Genomic DNA, 22,824 nt, shown 5'->3' on the forward strand with positions numbered 1-22,824 from the left:
AACAAATTTAATAATTAATATAAAATTATTTATCCTAATTTCCATTGGACACTGTCGCTAATTTTATTTATAAAAAATATAACTTAAATCTAAGTAGAGACTCTTCTGGAAACATACGAAACTTCTGTAAACATCTTCTGGAAACATTTAGAATTCCTACATATTTTGTCTCTGATATTGTTTGTTTGCTTCAAACTCAGGAATCTGTTAGGATCTCTTTTACCGTTTCAGCTATCAGGTATGGTCTTCTGGTCTTTTCTTTTTCTGATGAATAATTGTGTCTCTGTTACAAAAATCAGCAAAAATCCCATAAGTAAATGGACATTACCCTACCAGCCGCATCAAAGAAGATATTTTAGCAAAATCCAGGCGCTCAATCCCATATATCTGTAATAGTGTACATCCACTGCTGCCCTCTCTCACTTATCCCATGCATATAAGAAGGGACATCAAACAGAAAGGGCGGGATACAACGCCGCATCCTCCGAAGATTGAAGAGCAACAGAAGATATATTGGGAAGACTCCATATCTGAGACAGAATTTGAACAGTTATCTGAAACCACAAGCCATACGGAAGTTGTCCCCCTTTTATGGAAATCTACCTATCGCAAAGATGCACGGAGGGACAAAACGAGCTTCATACATACCAGGCTTTAGAAACCTTAAATAAAATGCCACTGGCGGGTGTAGAGACGAATTCCACAACCTTTGCTATCATCCTCACTGGCTCTGCAAAATTAGGAGCTTTGGAACAGGGTATAGACATCCATAAGAGAATAGAGGATAAAGGACTTTTGTCAGATGTTGTAGTTTCAACTGCCTTGGTAGAAATGTATGCAAAATGGATTTTGTGAGAAGGCTTAAGAAACTTTCACGCAAATTCAACTGGCAGGTTTAAAGCCAGATTTCACAACCTTTGCTAGTGTCGTCCATGCCTGTGCCAAAATGGGAGCTTTAAAACAGGGTATACACATCCATCAAAGCATGAAGCAGAGAGGAATTAAGTTAGATATCTAAATTGCAAACGCTCTGATAAACATGTATGCAAAATGTGGAAGCATAGAATTCATGCAGCTGGACACTTAATTTTGGCCACATGGGTGACATTTGTCTTAACATATACTTGGGCTCGTACGTTTTAGGGCATGGCAAGTATATTCTATATGAATGGAAATTTGCATTCTGTACCAAAGCCTAGGTTCCTTCTGCCATGCCATTGCTACTAATTATTCTTCGATTTTGTGCCCCTTTCATATCTTTGGATTTATCTTTTGGTTCTTCATTGTTGTAATCAAATAATGAAACCCCATGCCAAATCATCTGAAAGACAACCAAAAGAATGCACCCCATGGAGAATCATCTGGAAGAAAGGCAAGAGAACAGTGCCACAGTTCTCCATTGTCGTAATCAGATAATGAAACCCCATGCCGAATCATCTGAAAGACAACCAAAAGAATGCACACCATGGAGAATCATCTGGACGAGAGCCAAGAGAACAGTGCCACAGTTCTCCATTGTCGTAGTTAGATAATGAAACCCCATGCCGAATCATCTAAAAGACAACCAAAAGAATGCACACCATGGAGAATCATCTGGACGAGAGCCAAGAGAACAGTGCCACAGTTCTCCATTGTCGTAATCAGATAATGAAACCCCATGCTGAATCATCTGAAAGACAACCAAAAGAATGCACACCATGGAGAATCATCTGGAAGACAATGCCACAGTGTCCGGCCAACTAAGAGAACCCAGTGTCAGAACACATATACAGGTATTTTGTTCAGTCTATTCGACAGACTAGTTATGTTCAGTCTTTACTTTTTATTTGTAAACCTGAATTCAGTTAGTGCACCTTTCTTTTTTTTAAGCCCTCACAAAAATCAAAATCTACAACAACAGCCCCAATTTACAATCTACAACAACAGCCCCAATTTACTGTGAACTTTTTGAGGTAACGACGCATATTAACATCAATGAAATTAGAACATTTAGATATAAGCTTCTGAGGAATCACAAAATTGTCGATTTGGTGCAGCGCGAGATTGCCACTGAAAGGTTTCTGTCATACCATTCCCCACTTAGTAATCATAGCAACTTCAAACAAATATATATAGATTACAAAAACATTAAAGAAGCAATTTTTAAAAATGAGCTTTTCCAGGAAACCCTAACCAGGCAATACCTAACAGATGAGGCAGACAAAAAAAAAATTATCAATAGAAATATAAAAAATTGTAGAGATCAATATCAGGCAAAATGGATTCTAAAACACTTACTCGTTGTAATAAGGCAGACCACAACCAAAATGGAACAAGATATGAAGCGAACCTAGGCAATTATCTCTGCAAATGTCAAAATAGCAATGCCCTGTTAAATTTTCCACGAGCTCGGGCATTTGATGTGAAGAAATTTTTGGCAACTAATTAATCCTGTGCAAATCTTCATAAATAAAATTATAATAAATATATAGTTCATAAATCAGCAGGAGATGCCACCTAAACCCAGAAATGGTATCTCGTCTGATATCATTCTTGATGAACAGACATATCAAAAAAGTCTCTTTCAGCAATGAGCGGATTATGGGGTACCTTAGGCTCCAATCTCAACATATGCCAAACTTTTATCATGCTTTGTCTCGCTTTGGGATCCGGATGAGAAGACAACAACCCCAACAGAGCACCCTCTCCATTTCCTTTCGATCAAACACCCAAAAATCAGCATTGCCATTTAATTGGTTTTCGATTATTTTACAAAGCATATCAATTCAGTAAATGCAATCACTGTTAAGTACTTCTATTATGACTTTTTCTCAAAGCGATCCCCACAACCATGGGATAATTTTTTCCAAACAAATCTCTTTTGAAGAAAAATATCAAACAATCTGAGAATCTGTAAATTGAACATTCACTTGTTGATTATACCAGATTTTTATTCTTAAAAGCCTGAGCCAAGCTTCAACTCTGACTACGCTTTGAAGCTAGGATTTGACTCATTTCATTAATACTTAAAAATATTTATGTACACATTTTATTAATAGTTAAAAATCTTTACAAAAATAATTTATTGCTATTTCAAACTAAAAACAAATTTATAAACGACCTCTACTGAGAAATTCTCAGTAAGACTTGTAAAGAATGCTAATTTCAATTTTTGTTTTTCATCACCATCTGTCTACAAGAGGGCTCTCTAGCTGCCAATTGAAACCTCTTCCCAGCACAACAGGCACAAGTGGTTTCAATACTTGACTGCCCAAACAGGTGACAGTTGCAAATAGTAATACCCTTCAATCAAAACATATATTTTCAATCATTGACTTAAAACATAAATCCATAAAAAGTAGTGTATTTGATGGCAAAATCAGTACAAATATTTAGATAAAGCTAAAGCTTGTTATGACAAATTCAAAGAAATCCACAATTTGGAAGGGGAAGAATATGGAAACATCACCATTGATAGAACTTTCATGCTTGGAAATTTTGCTCCACTCATCAATGGGAAACACCATTATGTTGTGAATGGTGTTTGCTTCTTGTGTCCTAGCACACCAATCAAGCTTGCATATTACTTCAACATTGGTGGAATATGCACTTTAGATGACATTCTTGATCTCCTTATCTGCAGACTACTGTGATATTTGAAGACTAGAGATAATTCATTTAGATTGTATTCCAAAACAATGTGGACACCATCCAATCATGGTATTTGGACAGATACTCCTTGTTTGTAGTAGGGTAAGCTACAAATTCAAGTTGCCGATTTTCAAGGCTCCCCAAATATCGTTCTGCAAAGTCTCCCTTCAAGGCTAAAAACCTGATGCACAGAAAGCTTTCGCCAATTGTTCCTTTTGACACCGTTCTAATAGGCATGTAAGCAAAATGTAGTTCAGTAGAGAGTACACGTGGAATTTGATAGTAAACTGTTTAAAGTGGTGAATTTATGCCATGCTTGAAATGAAAGAAATTAGGGTAGATTTTTATTATTAATTTTTGTTTAAATAAATGTGAATTTTTATATCATAAATAATTAAATGATATGTTCAAATTACACACAGATGTTAAAAAATTCTAGAATCTTCAATTTTAGTGTAAATTTTTGAGGATTTCTTTTGTCATTATTACTTTTTAATTTGATGTTTGAATAATGTTTAAATACATAAAAGAAATTTTAAATTTTGATGCATATATATAATTTATCTTATTATGTTAATCTAGTTTATAGATATATTTAAATGTACACACAATTTATATAAGTTAAATACATTCTTTACAATACATTATGTGTTTTTTCTTGATGATTTTTTTTGTAATTTTTTTACTATTTAATTTGATGTTTGAGTAATGTCTAAATATATAAAAGAAATATTAAGTTTTGATGCATATATATATATATATATATATATAATTTATCTTATTATTGTTATTTTAGTCTATATATATTTTAATTTTAGTATTTTTCCCTTGAAGTTCCAAGGAACACACAATTTGTATAAGTTAAAATACAAATACCTAATTATGACACAAATTATGATAATATTCATATGCAAATGTCTTCTATTTATATAGTTGAATTTGTTACTAAATTTTGTATCCATGTTTCATTTTGTTAGTATTTCATTTGCATCTCATTCTTCAACATACAACATATTTGTATTATTGCTCCGAGAATGTCTCTTGCACAAGCGTTTTCAAAATCCTACTCTCATGCTCACAACGGCTCCCCTACATTGGCCCCTGTCATTGCAAATGGCATTGTTGTTGTGGGTAGTGGTGAGGGTTGCTTCTTAGTGCCCTTGTCCATTGCCTTCCCTCCCCTTTCTGTTGTTGGGTCTGTGCACGTTGTTGCCCTAGTAGTGGGTTCTGGTTCCCCCACGACTAATGTCTCTGTTCCGGTTTTGGATTTGGATGCCCTAGCTGCTCCTAATGATGCTCAGGTTATTAGGGAGTCTCCTATGATTAGTGATGCTCTTGACGACCCTCCTTCAGGTGCTAATGCTCTGCCCAAGCCTCATATTGCACAGTGTTGCCTGGACGATTGTTTGTCACAAGCGGAAGGGGATATCTACCCCCCTATCCTAGCCCCTCCTTCGTCAAGTTTTGGGTATTTCTCCCCACTCTTGAGTTGGATTGGGTTGTTGTTGGTTTGACAGGTTGTTTGGCTTGTCCGACTTTGCTTGTTTCGGGTTTGCACCACTGCTTGGTCTATTTAAAATTGATAGCCTTTTGGCTATGTAAAGGGTCAACACCCTAGTTAACATTGTCTTTTTAATAAAAAACATACAACATATTTGTAACTGTTACATGCTTTGAGATATATGATCCTCCTAAGATTCGCATGCACCTTAACATGCTCACAAAATGCAATGGTCAAATTGATATACTGTGTTGATTTGGCAATTGTCCTAAATTTAGGTTTCTACCAGCTAAATTTAATTGCCTCATAAATGACATTGTTGTTCGTTACCATTATACATAGCATGTACATTAACCTTCTCCAACTCCCCTCTACCACCCATACATTTCCTATTCTCCTCTACCATCACATTTCTAACTCTCGGCAGGAACATGATGCTTTGCATCTCTTGTTTAAACTAAGAGATAAAAATTTAGTATGAACTTTGATTAAATGCAATTTTAATATACTAATAAATAGTTAATTCAAACACATACACAATGAAGTATATACAATTGGTTGTGTATGTACATATAGTGCCAAACAAAACCTTTGATCCATGTATCTATTACTTTAGTGAATCAAAAATTAAAAAATATCATGTGGTTTCAGAAAAAAGGATGTAATATACATAGAAAATGTAAGATATACACATGATGTGAGATAAACAAAAAAATCTATGGGATATATGCATCCAGAGGTGTATATACAGTATGAAAGGTTAAGAAAATGAAAATATATATTTATAGATGGCATAAAACTATGTGTATGTACATATGGCATGAATATACCCCCTTTATGTGTATATTTTTTGCAAAATCTTTAAACATATATTCATTGTATATACATCCCAAGGTATACAAATAAAAAACTCAAAAATAGATCAAAGTTTAGATTGCATGGTATGATCGTACAAATTTCTATATGGCTAGCCCTATAAAATTTGTAAAATTTGACGGTAACAAAAATATGATAAAGGTAGACCCTCGAAAAGGGTTCTGAGACATAAAGTTATGGCTAGGGACATTGCAAGGGGCAGGCAGCTGACGCTTGATGGAATCAACAGAAATAATAAATGAAGTTCCTCTCCTAGAACATAAGGAGTCTGAACAGCCCCCAAAAGCAATTTGCTATAAAACAATACATGTTGGAAATGAAAATTGATATTTGCCTTCTTCAAGAAGTCAAAATGTCCTACCAAACCTTTGCTACAATTGCTGGTAAACTCTAGCCGAGGGCGGATTTTCTGTATGTTGATGCTTTGGGGGCGTATGGGGGTATTGTCACCCTCTGGGACCCCATTAATATTGAAGGCAAGTTTTTTGCTAGCTCCCAGAACTTCTTAGCAGTTACTTTCCAACAAGGTGAGCATTGTTGGCAGATGTTTAACATATATGCCCCCAACTCCAAGGTGGGAAGACGGCTAATGTGGGAGGAAATTTCTGATCTCATCTTGACTAACCAGAAGGCCCAGTACATGCTAGCGGGAGATTTTAATTCTCCCCTCTACCCCTCTGAGAAGTGTGGAGGTCTTGTCGATTTTACTAATAGTATGGGAGATCTTGCTAGCTTCATCAATGTTTCTAGCCTTGTTGATATTGACCTCCAGGGTGCTCCCTTCACCTAGTCGACTAATAGGAAAGGCAAACACCTAATTCAAGTCAGACTGGATAGATCCCTGGTCTCCATCAACTGGGACATTAAGCATAACTCCTTCCTGAAAACGCTCCCAAGGACTGCTTCTGATCATAACCCCCTTCTTCTCCATTGGAAGGATAGACCCTACCAGGGTCCCCTCCCTTTTCGCTATGAGATTATGTGGGCCTCTCACCCAGATTTCAGAGACCTGGTTAGGAATTGGTGGGCTACCCCAATTCAAGGGACAGCTATGTTCAGAATTGTGGAGAAGCTAAAACTCATTAATAGGGAAGTCAAAGGCTAGAATAAGACTACCTTTGGTGATATCTTCAAAAAAAAGAAGGCTCTGGGCTCCAGACTGGAACAACTTCAGAGTAGTATGGCTACTGGTAACCCCCCTAACCCTATTTTGATGGAGGAAGAGGAGTGTCGCAAGAGTTGGAAGGATATCCTCTCTAAGGAGGAAGTTTACTGGAAGCAAAGATATAGAGTTCAGTGGCTGAAGGAAGGGGACATAAATTCGGCCTTCTTCCACAGATTGGCCTGCATTCACAGGAGAAGGAACTACATCAAGAGTCTCAAAGATGAATCTGATTAGGAGATCATTGGTGACTCCTTAATCGGACAGAGTGCCACTGACTTTTTCATAAGGTTATACACAGAGTCTGGAAGGAATAATGTTTCTCTTCAAGATAGCCTTTTGAGCAAGCTTCTGATTGTCATTGAGGACGATGATAACTGTCAGCTAACTACCCCTGGGTAAGTGCACAAAGATGGTGGTCAAAAAGGGGGGTATAAGTGGACACTTTTTTTCTGAAATCAGGTGAACCTGAACTTGAAGGCGAAATTTGAAAGTCATCCACTCAAGATATGAAGAGAATCAAAGAATAAATATTGTAGTACTCTGAATCTAGTTTCCAAACTACTAAACGTTTTCAAAATTGGATAAGATTAAGGGGGTCAAATCCTTTGCGCACGAAAAACTGACCCTGATTTTTTCTGAAAAACATAACATAGTGTCTGACATGCGCATCAAAAATGTCATAGTTAGATTTAGTATTTTGAGAAATCCTTTGGCAGAAAGATAGTTAAGAGTGAGCACTAGAAGATGTGTATTTTTTTGTAATTTTTTGTTGAGTATGTTTTTTTTTATGATTTTTCCAATCGAGCACATCTTGAAAATTAGGTACATGTTCATGCGCGAAGCATAAGTTGCACTAAACAAATCGAAAAATACAATTTTTTTTTTTTTTAAATTGTAAAGAATCAAGTGCACTACAATAATATATAAAGTTTTTTAAATTTGGATAAGTATATCAAAAGTTATTCAAGAAATGGTGCACCTATGTCTATGAGAACTATGGAGACACTAGTAAAAGAAATTCAATAATAATATGTTATTGTTGTTCAAATTGAAAACAAATTATATGGTTAGAAAGCTCAGAAGATGGATGAAAATATGGTGGCAATTTTAGAAATACCCACTTTATGAAGTGTAAACTTGATGATGACAAAATCGATAAACCAAGTTGATAAAATAAAACACATCAAAAATGAGAGAAATGGAGGGAAATCAAACTTCCAATCCGTAGCTTTGTCATCCAGGCCTATTTCCAAGCCTAAACAGTCAAAAGCGTGTACGGGGTACTTATGGTTTAAAAAGCACGTACAGGGTACTTATAGTGTAAGCAGTGCGTACGCGTTTGTTTCCCTATAAACAGCGCGTACGCGCTACTGTATAATATGATATTCTATATATAATATGTTTATATACATATAATATATGTAATATATAATATGTGTATAATATGACATTGTATATATAATATGTTTATATACATATAATATAAGTATTTATAATATATTAAACATATATATACACATGTAAGTGTATTGTCTCCCCCTCTCAAACGCATACAAGCTCTCTCTCTCTCTCTCTCTCTCTCTCTCTCTCTCTCTCTCTCTCTCTCTCTCTCTCTCTCTCTCTCCCTTCCTCCATACCCCATCCCTCTTTCTCTTCTTCTGTCCCTCCCTCCCTCTATACCCCACTGTAACTGTGTCTGCACTTCTATAGAAGTAAGTGAATTTATTTCTTGTCTACAACTTCCTCTTTGATTTTTATCATGTATCCTCTCCTAAAAAAATTGACTGATGGATTTTTGTGTGTATATTGAATAGGAGGAATAGGGTTTGAAATTGAACCACGGGTGTATTACTGTGACAAACAAGGAAACATGTAGCAATATTCTTCTCGAATGTGCTTTTAATGAGCAGAGCAGATGTGGAAAATAGTGTCAACAAAGCAACATGATGAGTCAGAGTACCTGCAATATGTTTTTTCAGAAGAAAACAACAGGTAGGAAGAGAAAGAGGGAGAGTAACACAGATGATGTCCTGTAGAATGATAGTGGTAGGTATGCGAGAGTTCCCATGTTGTTACACAACGCCTGTCACCTAAAGAAATTAAAGTTTGTTGTATGCATGGCAGTGGTAGTATATGATGATCATCACTTGTCAAAAAGCCTGGAATGGTACATACCCATGAAAGAAATCAAGTGTGTAATTCTTATAGTCACAATCGAGATCAATCTTATAACCTTGCAAATTTAATAGAATCGTTTGTTTTAGAACTTAGGCAGTACTCTTAGGGTTAGGTCAAGCTCTTACACTTGCTTTTCAGTGAAGCCTCGTTGTTTGTTCACTTGGAGTCTTGTTGTATGATATTCTATTCATAACTTTAAATTTAATATATCATTTTATTAGCCCACCATATGACCCCTTAGGTGTCATTAGAGGTCGTATTGTTTCCTAAAAGGTCATATGGTGTTCTGTGACCCCTTAAGACCCCTCCTCTTTCCCTCCCCCCTACTCTCCCCCCTCTCCCTCTCTCTCTCCCTCTCTCTCCCTCTACCTCTCTCTGCCTTCCCTTCTCTCCCTCTCTCTCTCCATTCCTCCATACCCCTTCTTCTCTCCCACCCCCCTCTTCTCTCTCTCTCCCTCCCTCTACCTCTCTCCCTCTCTCTAACTTCCCTCCGCCCTCTTCTCTCCCTCTCTCCCTCCCTTCCCCCCTCTTCTCTCCCTCTCTCCCTCTCTCTCCCTCCTCTCCTCTCCCTCCCTCTCCCTCCCTTCCCCCCTCTTCTCTCCCTCTCTCCCTCTCTCCCTCTCCCTTCTCTCCCACCCCCCTCCTCTCTCTCTCTCTCTCTCTCTCTCTCTCTCTCTCTCTCTCTCTCTCTCTCTCCATACCCCTTCTTCTCTCCCACCCCCCCTCTTCTCTCCCTCTCTCCCTCCCTCTACCTCTCTCCCTCTCTCTACCTTTCCTCCTCTCTCTCTCTCTCTCTCTCTCTCTCTCTCTCTCTCTCTCTCTCCCTCCCTCCCTCTCTCTCCCTCTCTCTCTCTCTCCCTCTCCCTCCTTCCATCTCTCCCTCCCCCTCCCTCCCTCTCCCTCCTTCCCTCTCTCCCTCTCCCTTCCTCCATACCCCTTCTTCTCTCCCACCCTCTCTCCCTCTCTCTACCTTCCCTCCCCCCTCTTCTCTCCCTCTCTCCCTCCCTCTACCTCTCCCTTCCCCCCTCTTCTCTCCCTCTCTCTCTCCTCTCCCTCCCTTTGTCCCTCCCTCTTCTCTCCCTCTCTCTCTCCTCTCCCTCCCTTCGTCTCTCTCTCTCTCTCTCTCTCTCTCTCTCTCTCTCTCTCTCTCCCTCTCTCTGTCCCTCTCTCCCTCTCTCTGTCCCTCTCCCTTCCTCCACACCCCTTCTTCTCTCCCACCCCCTCCCTCTCCCTCCTTCCCTCTCTCCCTCTCCTTTCCTCCATACCCCTTCTTCTCTCCCACCCTCTCTCCCTCTCTACCTTCCCTCCCCCCTCTTCTCTCCCTCTCTCCCTCCCTCTACCTCTCCCTTCCCCCCCTCTTCTCTCCCTCTCTCCCTCTCCTCTCCCTCCCTCCTCTCTCTTCTCTCCATCTCTCTCTCCTCTCCCTCCCTTCATCCCTCCCTCCTCTATCTCTCTCTCTCCCTTCCTCTACCTCTCTCTCTCTCCCCCTCCCTCTACCTCTCACCCTCTCTCTCCCTTCCCCCCTCTTCTCTCCCTCTCTCCCTCTCTCTCCCTTCCCTCCCTCTTCTCTCCCTCTCTCCCTCTCTCTCTCCCTCTCCCTCCTTCCCTCCTTCCCACTCTCCCTCTCCCTCTCCCTCCCTCTACCTCTCTCCCTCTCTCTCCCTTCCCCCCTCTTCTCTCCCTCTCTCCCTCTCCCTCCTTCCATACCCCTTCTTCTCTCTCACCCCCCCCCCTCTCTCTCTCTCTCTCTCTCTCTCTCAATAGCGCATACGAGGTACGGAAACTATTAGTTCTCTGCCCTGCCATATTTTTTTTAAGGCTTAGTAGCACGTACACGGTACTTATTACTCATAAGCGTATACGGGGTACTATTCCCATTATTCGTTACCCTGCGATAACATTTTTTAGGCTTAGTAGCACGTACGCACTACTTATCAACCCAGAATGGGAAAAAAGAATACCGTTGGGCTTGTCAACATTTTATGGTCTAACAACGCGTACACGGTTTATAGACATAGTTTTAGTTGCCCAAGAGCCTCAACGGCCTCAAAAGAAGTTTTTGAGGTCATTGAAGGCCCCACTGGAACTGTGTCTGCACTTCTATCACTGTTGTATACATAAAAGTAAGTGATTTTTTTGTTTTCGCATGATTTCAAATTATTGAATTGTTGTTTTTATTAGTTTTTTGTTTTTGCATGGTTTCAAATGATTGAATTGTGATTGTGATTGGTTTCAAATGATTGAATTGTGATTGTGATTGTTTTTATTAGCCAATCTTGCAACTTTTCCTTGCAAGCAACTGATGGTTTTTGGAGCAGGCAAAAAAATGCTACTAATTGAAAATGGCTCTGATTCGTCGAAAATCGAGATAGGCCATTGTAGAGGAGCCTCACATGACCCCACGGGATCAAACAGATCGACCGTATGTGTCCTGGATTGGAAGAAACAGTCCATCAAATTTTGACAATTTTTTGGACTCGAGGCACTTGGAGATCGCACCGGTACGGTATGAATCGACGTTCTGGCGCTTTGGGATGCACAACAGGGGCATGCCTAGCATAAACCTGCCCACCCGAATGCGCTCACGACGTCGGTTTGTGCACACGATGAACAAAATTTGACCATTGCGAGCGTGAGGGTGCTCTCGCACCAAACACATTGTTGTTTATATTCATATTGTTAATTACATATGCAAATATTCATTTAAATTTATAAAAGGGCAGCCACCAAATACAGCGAATACACAATAATGAACTGAATACAAGGAGTTTTGTAGGGTTAATTCAACATTTTAGAAATTTTATCAAATCATATTCCACGATTGCAATGTTTTATATCATATATTTTTGTTGTTTATATTCGTATTGTTGATTACATATGCAAATATTCATTTAAATTTATAAAAGGACAACCACAAAATACAACGAATACAAAATAATTAACTCATTACACATTTATTGAATCAAATATCGATATTTATATATATAAAAAAAGGCATGTCTGCCAAGTCAATACAAGTATTACAAAATGTGGCATATGTCATGTCCAAATCAATATACAATAAAAATGTAGAATATATCTACATGTATTGGTCATTATATGACCAAAACTAACACTATATGATCCTAAACTTGTGGTGGATCATCAAAATCAAGCCTCTTCGGTGCAGTACCCAGCTCTGTAGATGGTTGCAAAACCACAATTCAAAAGCCAAGTTAGAATTCTTTTGTAGAAAATAGTTCACAATTAACAACATAACTATGCATTTAACTTTAATACCTTTGCAATTGAAATGTGAATTACCTCATCGGCTGATCCAGGAGCTAATGTCTTCACTCTCCTCTCCTTATCACTCTTAGGAGTTTTCTTGAAGACATACTTAAATGGATCCACGTTATGGTCGTACCGCGAAGGAGTCTATTGTAGATTAAATGTACAATTAATACAATGTACTAACATAAATATATCAAAAACACTTAAAAGCTATAATATAGAGAACAATGACGTACCTGTGCCTAAGATGCTTCTCCAATGGACTGAGGATGGCTCACCATCGATGTAGAAACTATCACTATTACCTATACAAAAAATGTACAAAGATTAAATACAATTAATATAATGATAAGTATTGAAGGTTAAAAACAATTAATTTTACATATCAAACAAAAGTGTACCGGATCCTGAGATGCTTCTCTAGTGCAAGGAGGAGGGTTCGCCATTGATGAAATAGGTATGGATATTTCCTGTATGAAAAAATTATAAGATTATAATACATCACAAGTTCACATGTACGCGTGCATATAATCATGAAATCAAGAAAATAAAGTAGAGATACATACCTCCGCCCTCTCTTGATCCACGGGCGAATTAGGTGCATTCAACATATCCACAAAGCTCAATGGTTGTTGTACATGTAAAATAGACAAAAAACACTAATCAGTCTACAAACCCCAACTAATACTTGATTTCAACATTTTCAAACAATTGTACAACTAAAAATGTGTTCAATTACCTTCTTCACACGTTTTGGCGTCTTCGAGGAATTCTTTTTCTTAGGACGAGCCCTAGACGCTGAGGGGGTACCCTAAAAACACAAAATTAACATGAGATATTAGTACAGATAATAAATTAAACATAATTTTAAAAATCTAAAATGAAATTACTTGCATATTTCATCAAAACAATACATAAAAAGAGTTGTACAATATATGATACCGTATAGCCTTGTAGGCCAAAATCGATCGCTGAGAGCGTGATGTCATCAATCTGGGACATTTCGTCCCCTGTCAACACCTACAAACCATAAATTGGACCAAGCATTAAAGATAGTTAGTATATCTTGTATTTTTTTGAATTCAAAGTGTACTATTCTATTTTAACATGTTACAAAATTTATACCTCAGGCATAGAAGTTGCAGCTATAGTAACTAGGGGAGGTGTATGGGATACTGCTACTGCATCCTGAAATGAATATTATTTGTCTCAATTTAAATCGATGTATAAATGAAAATTCATTTATGTAATTACAAATTTAAAGTGACTGATAAATAAAATGTTATGAATTCAAATCAACACACCTGTGTCTGTGGCTCATGGGCAAACACCATGTCCATCAACTCATCTATCAGTGCGGCATCCTCAACCGTGTGAGCCTAACATCTACAACCACAAATCATGCACAGATGATATGAGTATTCATCTGCACCGGCTGCATCATCTATCCCCGAGCAACTGACACACATATGCTCGATGGGCTCTTTGTCGCCCTCTAATGGCTCATCATCCAAAACAATAGGGTGTGCTAATGACGTCCCATGTTGGATGATGGCACCAGTCAATGTTGTGGCCACCTGAAGAATCTATAACTCCATTGACTCTTTCAGTTCTAATGGGACAACCTAATGCACCTTGGGTTTGGGTGCTAGGGGGCGGCAACTCTCCGCGGCTAATCGCCTATGAGCTCAAGGTCTATCTTGGGCAGAGCCACTACCTCTACCATGAAACTCTCTCATGTCAAAATAGTTTGGCCACACATTGAGCACAAACTCACAATATATTTTTCTCAAAAAATATAATGGCACCTCATAATTATTACAAGGTGGATCATCAAAGACCATCCACCACCTCTGCCAAAAAAAGATTCTTCATCTGCGCATTGGTACACCAATGTATGGGAAACCTCTTTGCATCAAGAGGTAATGATTGACCAGTTTTGGGATCAACAAAAAGGGCACATATTTTTTATTTAAAAATATTTTTGTTTTTTACTCCATCGTATGATAGCCCATTGGCATAGAATTGACGACACCTATCCCTAAAGCTTCCCCATTTGGTAATTTTTGTGGAAACAACTATGGCACCACTAGCTAATGTTTCTAGGCTAGTGCGAGGGATTGATGATGGTCAAGTTCAAAAGTTTTCAATTTTACAATCAGTCTATTGATTTTAGATGTATTTTGTCCTAACTGATTAATTAATTCTTCCTATGTTTCGGTTGTGCGGTCAAAAGGAGGAATTGGGGATTGTTCTTGTGTGTTTTCAAGAGGTGCATTTGGTTGTTCTTGTGGGTTTTTAGGAGGTGCATTTGGTTGTTCTTGTTCTGGATTAGAAGAATCTAGTTTTTGAAACAAAAAATGAAAAAACCTAATCAAAATTAATGAAATTAAATTCAAAATGTAAAACAAATTGCATAAACTGGAAAGAAAGACAAAAATAAACAAAAACTAACCTTGATCCATAGCCTGGAGGACAAATCTAGACCCCGTTCGCGGTTTAGGAGAGGTAATGGGGAAAAAACGAAGTTAAAAACGTGATTCACGGGTAAATAAGACCCAGTTTTTTTTTTTAACTTTTTTTACCAGGCACCGCGTACGCGGTTTTATTTGGATTATTAGCACGTATGCGCTCATTTTCCTATGAGCAGCGCGTATGCATTCATTTTCTTAGGTGTAGTGTGTACGCGCTCATTTTCCTAAAAGCAGTGCGTACACGCTACCTTTTCTAGGCTCGGAAAGAACAAACCTAAGCGCGTACGCGAGAATTTCAAATTTTAAAACCGCGTATGTGCTGCTTGTTTTTCTAAGTTTTTTTGGGGTGGTGTCCACTTTTCTGACCACCATCTTTGTTCACATGCCCCCCTAGCTCTACGGAAGAAGTCTGTTTGACTGTCTTTGTGATGGGTGCTTATAAGACCCCGGGCCCGGATGGTTTCCCCCCAGCGTTCTTTCAAGATTACTGGGACATTGTTAATTATTATGTTACAAAAGCTATGAAGGATTTCTTCAAGACAGGGAAATTACTAAAAAAAAACAATAACACTTACATTGTTCTTGTCCCTAAGACTACAAACCCCAATTGCATGAAGGAGTTCTAAAAAAGTCTATGTAATACCATATACAAGATAATCTCCAAGGTCCTTATGAATAGAATTAAACCCCTCTTGGTGAAGTTTATCAGCCTGTCCCAGAAAGGTTTTGTCCCGGGTCACCAAATTTTGGATGTTGCCATTGCCACCCATGAAATAATTCACTCCATAGATTGGAGCAGGATACCAGGTATGGCTTTCAAACTAGATATTTCAAAAGCGTATGATAAAGTTAATTGGTGTTTTCTTCTCAAAACTCTCCTAAAGCTTGGCTTCAACCAGATATGATACGGGAGTGTATTACAACGGTTCAGTTCTCGGTCTTGATTAATGGGACTCATAGGGATTGTTTCAAAGCTAAAAAAGGTATCCGGCAAGGGGACCCTCTGTCACCTTACCTTTTCATCATAATTGTTGAAGTCTTGAGTAGAAATGTGGCTGACATGGTTACCAATGGAAGACTTCAAGAATTCAAAGGCTCTTCCACGCTCCCCCCCTCTAATATTCAACAATTCGTTGATGACACCTTTCTTTTTCGTAAGTCATCTGTCATGGAGGCCAAACAGTGGAAGAACTTACTGGTTGATTACGCCAAGGCCTCGAGGCAATTTATCAATTATGAGAAGAGTACTCTCTTCTTTTTCAACACTCCTAATGACCTCCAACTCAGAATTATCTCGATCCTTAGATGCAAGACTGTTGCTCTTCTGGGGACTTACCTTGGTCTCCCCCTCATGGTCAAAGAAGTCACGCCCACTTTCTGAAACACTATCCTTGAGCGGATGCAAAAAAAGCTTGCTGGTTGGAAAGGAAAGTTCCTTAGTAGCGCAAGAAGGCTCCAACTCCTCGTGGCTTCCCTACAGGGAATTCTGGTGTACTTCATGTCCATGTTTAAAATATCTGGTGCCATGGGAGAAAAACTTGAGAAAATCCAAAGAACCTTCTTGTGGACGGGCCTGGAGGAGAAAAAATGCCTTGCTTTGGTCAATTGGGACAAGGTGTGCTTACCCAAGTCAATGGGTGGCCTGGGTATAAGAAAGATAAATGCCTTGAATAAGGCGTTAATGGCAAAAATTGGATGGACCTTGGCTAAAGGTGAGGCGGACTGGTATAACATTATCAGAGCAAAGTACTTGAACAGAGAGCAATTCTATTACAATTTGAGTACAGGAGACCTTCCCCAAGGATCTAAGCTATGGAATAACATCCTGAAAAGCAGATTGATAATAAGAGAAGGATTGAAATGGCAACTTGGAAATGGCAAAAAGGTTAGATTCTGGGAAGACTTTTGGGTGGAGGATAGGCCTACTTTGAAAGAGAATGCAGATTGAAAGAAGGTAAAAGTGCTAACTATGCTCAAGAAAGTAGTGAGAATCCTCCTGATCACTTATTTTTATCTTATGCTAAGGGTGAATATACTAGTAAAGATGTTTGGTAACTAGATTCTGGATGCTCTAACCATATGATAGGGAATGAGAAGTTGCTCTCAAAAAGGATGGAAGTTTCAAATCCAAGATCCAACTTGGTGATGATAAATCATTGGAAGTTGTTGCCAAAGGAGCTATGGAGGTCTAAACAAAAGAAGGTATAAAGAGTATTCATGATATTTATTATACTCCACAATTGAAGCACAATTTGTTAAGTGTTGGGCAACTATGTGAGAAAAATTATAAAGTAGTCTTTGAGAATAAGATATGTACTATCTATGATAAGAATAAGGGTAATAGGGTGATCATTGTTGTTCCTATGACAAGAAATAGGATGTTCCCCTTGAGGTTTGGTGAACATAACATCAGTTTGGCAAATATGGCTTATGAGGATTCAAGTTGGTTATGGCATCTCAGGTATGAGCATTTAAATTTTCATAGTTTGAAGTTTCTAACCTCGCATGCATTAGTTTCTGGTTTGCCCAAGGTTGAGGAACACAAGGAGGTTTGTGAAGGTTGTGCTAAAGGAAAGCATGCAAGGGAAAAGTTTCCAAAGGGCAATGCATGGAGGGCCCATCACCCACTTCAACTTGTTCATTCAGATATATGTGGTCCAATGCAAACTAAGAGTTTGGGTAAGTCGTCATATTTCATCATTTTTATTGATGATTACTCACGAAATTGTTGGGTATATTTTTTGAAGGCCAAAGATGAAGCCCTAGATACATGAAAAAAAGTTTAAAGCCCTTGTGGAAAATGAGAAAGCATGCAAGATCAAGTGTTTAAGGACTAATCATGGAGGAGAATTTTTCTCAAAGGCTTTCCAGAGTTATTGTGATTTTAATGGCATAAGAGGTACCTTACTACTACGTACACACCTCAATAGAATGGAGTAGCTGAAAGGAAGAATCGTATTGTGGTTGAAATGGAAAGGTGCATGTTACAAACCAAGAGATTGAGCAATTCTTATTGGGGAGATGTAGTTGCTACAACAATGTACATCCTCAACCGTAGCCCCACCGGTGCACTAGAAAAAATGACTACTTATGAAGCTTGGTATGGCAAAAGGCCTAATGTTAATCATTTCAAAGTTTTTGGTTGTTTGGCTTATGTGCATGTACCTGATCAGAATAGACAGAAGTTAGATGCAAAGAGTGAGTCATGTATTTTTATTGGGTATAGTGAGAAAAGTAAGGCTTATAGATTGTATAATCCCCTCACTAACAAGCTTATTGTCTTAAGAGATGTGATTTTTGATGAAGGGGGAGTTTATGGTCATCAAAAAGGCCATGTTGAGAAGCCAAAATCTATTTTGAATGATGATATAATTATTGATATTGATCATGTGCAGCCAACTAATGTTTTTGTATCTGGTGGTTTGACTCCACCAAGCAGCCCTTCATCAAGTTGTTCAGTACCAAGTTCAAGTTCAACTTCTTCTCCAAGTTCTACAAGGAAGGTAAGGAGATTGAGTGATATCTACCAGAGGAGTGGAAATCAAGTACATGAAGAAAACCCAATAGGTGAAACAGTGAATTTTGCTTTATTAGCCAAGGCTGATTTTGAACCATCATGTTTTGAAGATGCATGTACTAATGAGGTTTGGGTGCAAGCCATGGAAGAAGAGATGGATTTCATTCATAGGAATGACACTTGGGAGTTGACAGAGCTTCCGCATGACAAGAAAAACATTGACACCAAATGGGTCTACAAGACCAAGTTTAATAGTGATGGGAGTGTTGAAAGACACAAGGCAAGATTAGTTGCTAAAGGCTTCACACAGAAGTATGGAATTGATTATGAAGACACATTTGCACCAGTAGCAAGACAAGAGACCATAGGAATGTTGATTTCATCAGCAGCTTAGAAGAAGTGGAGCATACATCATATGGACGTGAAAAGTGTCTTCTTGAATGGGTACTTAGAAGAGGAAGTATATGTGGAGCAGCCACAAGGTTTTGAAGTGGAAGGAAAAGAAAAGTATGTCTACAAGTTGAAGAAGGCTTTGTATGGCCTCAAGCAAGCACCAAGAGCATGGTATGTCAGGATTGGTGGATACTTTTAGGAGAATGGCTTCCAAAGAAGTAAGAGTGATCCTACCCTTTACTACAAACAAGAAGGTACTGATATCCTCATCATAAGTTTGTATGTTGATGATCTTTTGTATATGGGTAGTAGTTCTAAAATAAAAGATGAATTCAAAGTTGCTATGATGAAAGAATTTGAGATGTAAGATCTTGGTCTGATGAAATATTTTCTAGGAATTGAGGTTTATCAAAGTAAGGATGAGATTTTCATTTGTCAAACAAAGTATGCACAGGATATGCTGAAGAAATTTGATATGACTGATTGTAACCCTGCCTCCACTCCAAGTGCTCATGCAGTTCTGTTATGTAAAGATGATGGTGTTGATTTAGTTGATGAGACAACTTACAGAAGTATTGTGGGGAGCTTGATGTTTCTAACCCACATGAGGCCTGATATTGCCTATTCAGTTTCACTTGTTTCAAGGTATATGACAAATCCATCTGAAATACATATGAAGGCAGCCAAGAGGATTTTGAGGTATGTGAAAGGCACTCTAAATTTTGGTATTCATTACTACTCTTCTAAAAAGTTCAATCTTGTTGGCTTTAGTGATTTAGATTGGGGAGGTAGTATGGATGACACAAATCTACATATGGAAATTGTTTTTCTTTTGGTTCTGGTTTGATTACCTGGAGCTTGAAAAAACAAAGTATTGTTGCCCTCTCATCTACAGAAGCAGAGTATGTTGCAATTACCTCAGCAGGTACACAAGCTCTTTGGCTCAGAAATTTTTTGGAAGAAATTGGAGAAAAACAAATTCAGCCTACAGTAATTTATTGTGACAATGTGAGTGCCATCAAGTTAGCTAAGAATCCGGTTCATCGTAGCAGAGCAAAACATTTTGATATGAAATATCACTTCATACGAGATTTGGTGGAGAAGAAGGATGTTGAATTGAAGCACATCAACACCCAAGATCAACTAGCGAATATATTCACTAAGGCGGTTGCAAAAGCTCAGTTTTTAGCACTACGAGATAAGATCGTGAACTCTCTCAACATCAAGGGGGAGTATGAAGATAGTTGATGTTGTTCGTGCATGCAGCTTCATGCATTGCTAATATTTTTAGCTTCCACCACGAAACACGTCATGCACAGCCATCCACCGAACATGCATTTGTTTTTGGATTCATAGCTTGATTTAATTAGGAATTGAATTAGTTATTTTTTGGAACTGCCAGTTCTAATTCTGGCTGAACAATGCATGCCCATAAATAGTTTATTTCTTGATAGCTTGCATTATACAGTTTTGAGTCTATAATTAGTTTTTTGCCTAGTCAACAATGCATGCTATGCATGCTCTCTATTTTTAGTGTATTCTTATTTTTAGAGCCCTTGCTTTGACAAACAGACAATAATCTATAAATATGTAAGCTTTATGTAAGCTTTGTATTCTTTTGATTAAGTTGTTGTAATAAAATTCTGAGTGCAGTTCTGAAACAGGGCACTCTATTTTATTTATTCTCAGTTGTGTTATCTATATTTCTGCAATAATTAATTGTTGTTATATGTTTCTTTCTTTCATAATTATCTTGGTTTATCAGCTGGCTGGCTTAAAGAACAGGAGCCATTTCTGATTCTACAGAAACTAGGCGGCGGCACCGTCAGATCTGGGACTGTTATGCCCTTCTCTGCTATCGCGGCCTAATGGCCTACAAGGTATCCTACACCAGTGGCAGCAGTGTTGGCGAAAAATATGGTAGGAATGCCCAATTTGTCAGCTATGCGAAAAGCCCAGTACTGCGTCATATCATGGATTACAAAATCCGGAGAAATCCTTCCCAAGAGGTCTTTGAATGGCTTCTCCCAATCGTCCATGGCCTCCATAAGTAGGTCAAATGTGCCTCCTTGCTTCAAATCTGCAGTTAATTCAACACCTTCGGGCAATCCATCCATGGAGAGCAGTGGAATCTCCAGAAGTTCAATTGTTGGGATGGGGTGCTGCTGCCTAATCCATCTGATATTGAGGGGAGTGGAGAGGAAGGAAACTCTGAGACCGTGAGCACCCCATTTCTTTGCGAGCTCTAAGAAGGCTGTTATGTGGCTGTATGAAAGTCAGGGGACCAACATAACATGAAGCTGCTGCATCTCTTCTTCCATACTAATAAAAATAGATTGCCTGCTTTCCATTTGAAGGCCGATTCGTTTGATCGCTCGTTATGCATATGATGCACCGACTGGTGGCTTGTGTGGTTCATAGTCAATCTTCACCCAATGGATCATCACGCCAGAGTACATGCAACTTTTTAAACGAGCCACCGAACATTTGGTTGACTTCAAACAGCCACGCTAGAGCCTTAATAGAGCTCACCAAGAAACATGGTGAAGATGTACCAATTATTGATACAAGCATTGATAAACAGTTGTAAATTAATTTGCAGATGCGAACATGAACTTCCCAAAAAGTCATCAAAATACTTGCACATAAAGAACCAAGGAGTCTAAAATGTAAAATCGGCCATCCATTATCACAAAGACCTATTATCAATAGGAAAAATAGAGGTGAAAGAACCTATTTCACTGAAGGATGAATTTGTGTGGACAAAAAGATAGTTCTTGGTCAAAAAAAAGATGGTGGGATTTTGAAACAAATATGAATGATTGGATTTCAAAGCAAATATGAATGACTTTCAATTTTAGGTTTCTATAATGAATGGTTCATATGTCACACTACTCATTGAACTTTTTGTATGTAAGGTTTGAAGTTAAGTAAGGTTTATCTTGGACAAAATTCCATGATTAAGCATGCTTGAATCTAAGTAGTATTAGAATAGGTGACCTTTTCGAAAGTTTTAATGTATTACCTTTGTGAATATATAGATGCAATGAGTGTTAAGTGGACCATTCACACTCATGGGGGACAAAATCATGTGAATTACTACTCATGAAATATGGGTCAATCTCTTGTCAATTAAATTATATTGATTTGACTTTTATTTTCTTCTCAAAAATCATAAACTTGATTAAGAGAAGGTTATTCTACACCAATGGGGTTTTAGGTATATTCAATTGTATCCATTGTTTGAGGAATTTTTTTTGAAATCTATCTAAGAATAGGATGAGTCATGATATATGACCTAATGATGGTATTTTCTTTTCGTATCTAGCTATTTGATTTATAACTTAAAAGGTGTATGCAATGCAATGTTTAATGGGTTGTAACACAAAGGAAAGGGTTTTTGAGCTACTTTGAATGCTCCCAATAAGAAATTTGGGAGCTAAATTGTTGACAAGTGTGATGAAATGTTTTATACCCTCCATTTGTTGGGGTATATGACTATAAATTGATTTTATGACCCACATTATTGATCATATCATTATGTATACATCTAAAACCAAAATACCATCAAATTAAAAGAATTTGCTAATTTTTAATGATTTCAACTTTAAAAATAATATTTGTCATATGTAAAACATTTTTCTTATTTCCTATTAAACTAGTCTTCTCTTGTAGTTTCATTCAATATATTATAGATGGTCTACTACATTTTATTAATTAAAAAAATATGAATGAATTTGAATAATAAGGCTTTACATTTTAATAAAATATTAAAATTTGATACACTACATTAAAAATTCTTCTCTTGCCATTGCAT

The 22,824-nt window shown here is 38.0% G+C and overlaps 1 long non-coding RNA gene across 1 annotated transcript; it reads right to left on the minus strand.

The window, feature by feature from the left end:
- Positions 1-114: 114 nt before the first annotated feature.
- Positions 115-993, minus strand: LOC131859912 (uncharacterized). Its single transcript, XR_009359492.1, has 2 exons — positions 334-993; positions 115-283 (listed from the first exon to the last, which is right to left on the minus strand). It is a non-coding gene; the product is annotated as an uncharacterized LOC131859912 (long non-coding RNA).
- Between the last annotated feature and the right edge of the window lie 21,831 nt (positions 994-22,824).

Source organism: Cryptomeria japonica, chromosome 11 (assembly GCF_030272615.1).
Source record: "Cryptomeria japonica chromosome 11, Sugi_1.0, whole genome shotgun sequence".
In the NCBI taxonomy this organism is placed as follows: Eukaryota; Viridiplantae; Streptophyta; class Pinopsida; order Cupressales; family Cupressaceae; genus Cryptomeria; species Cryptomeria japonica.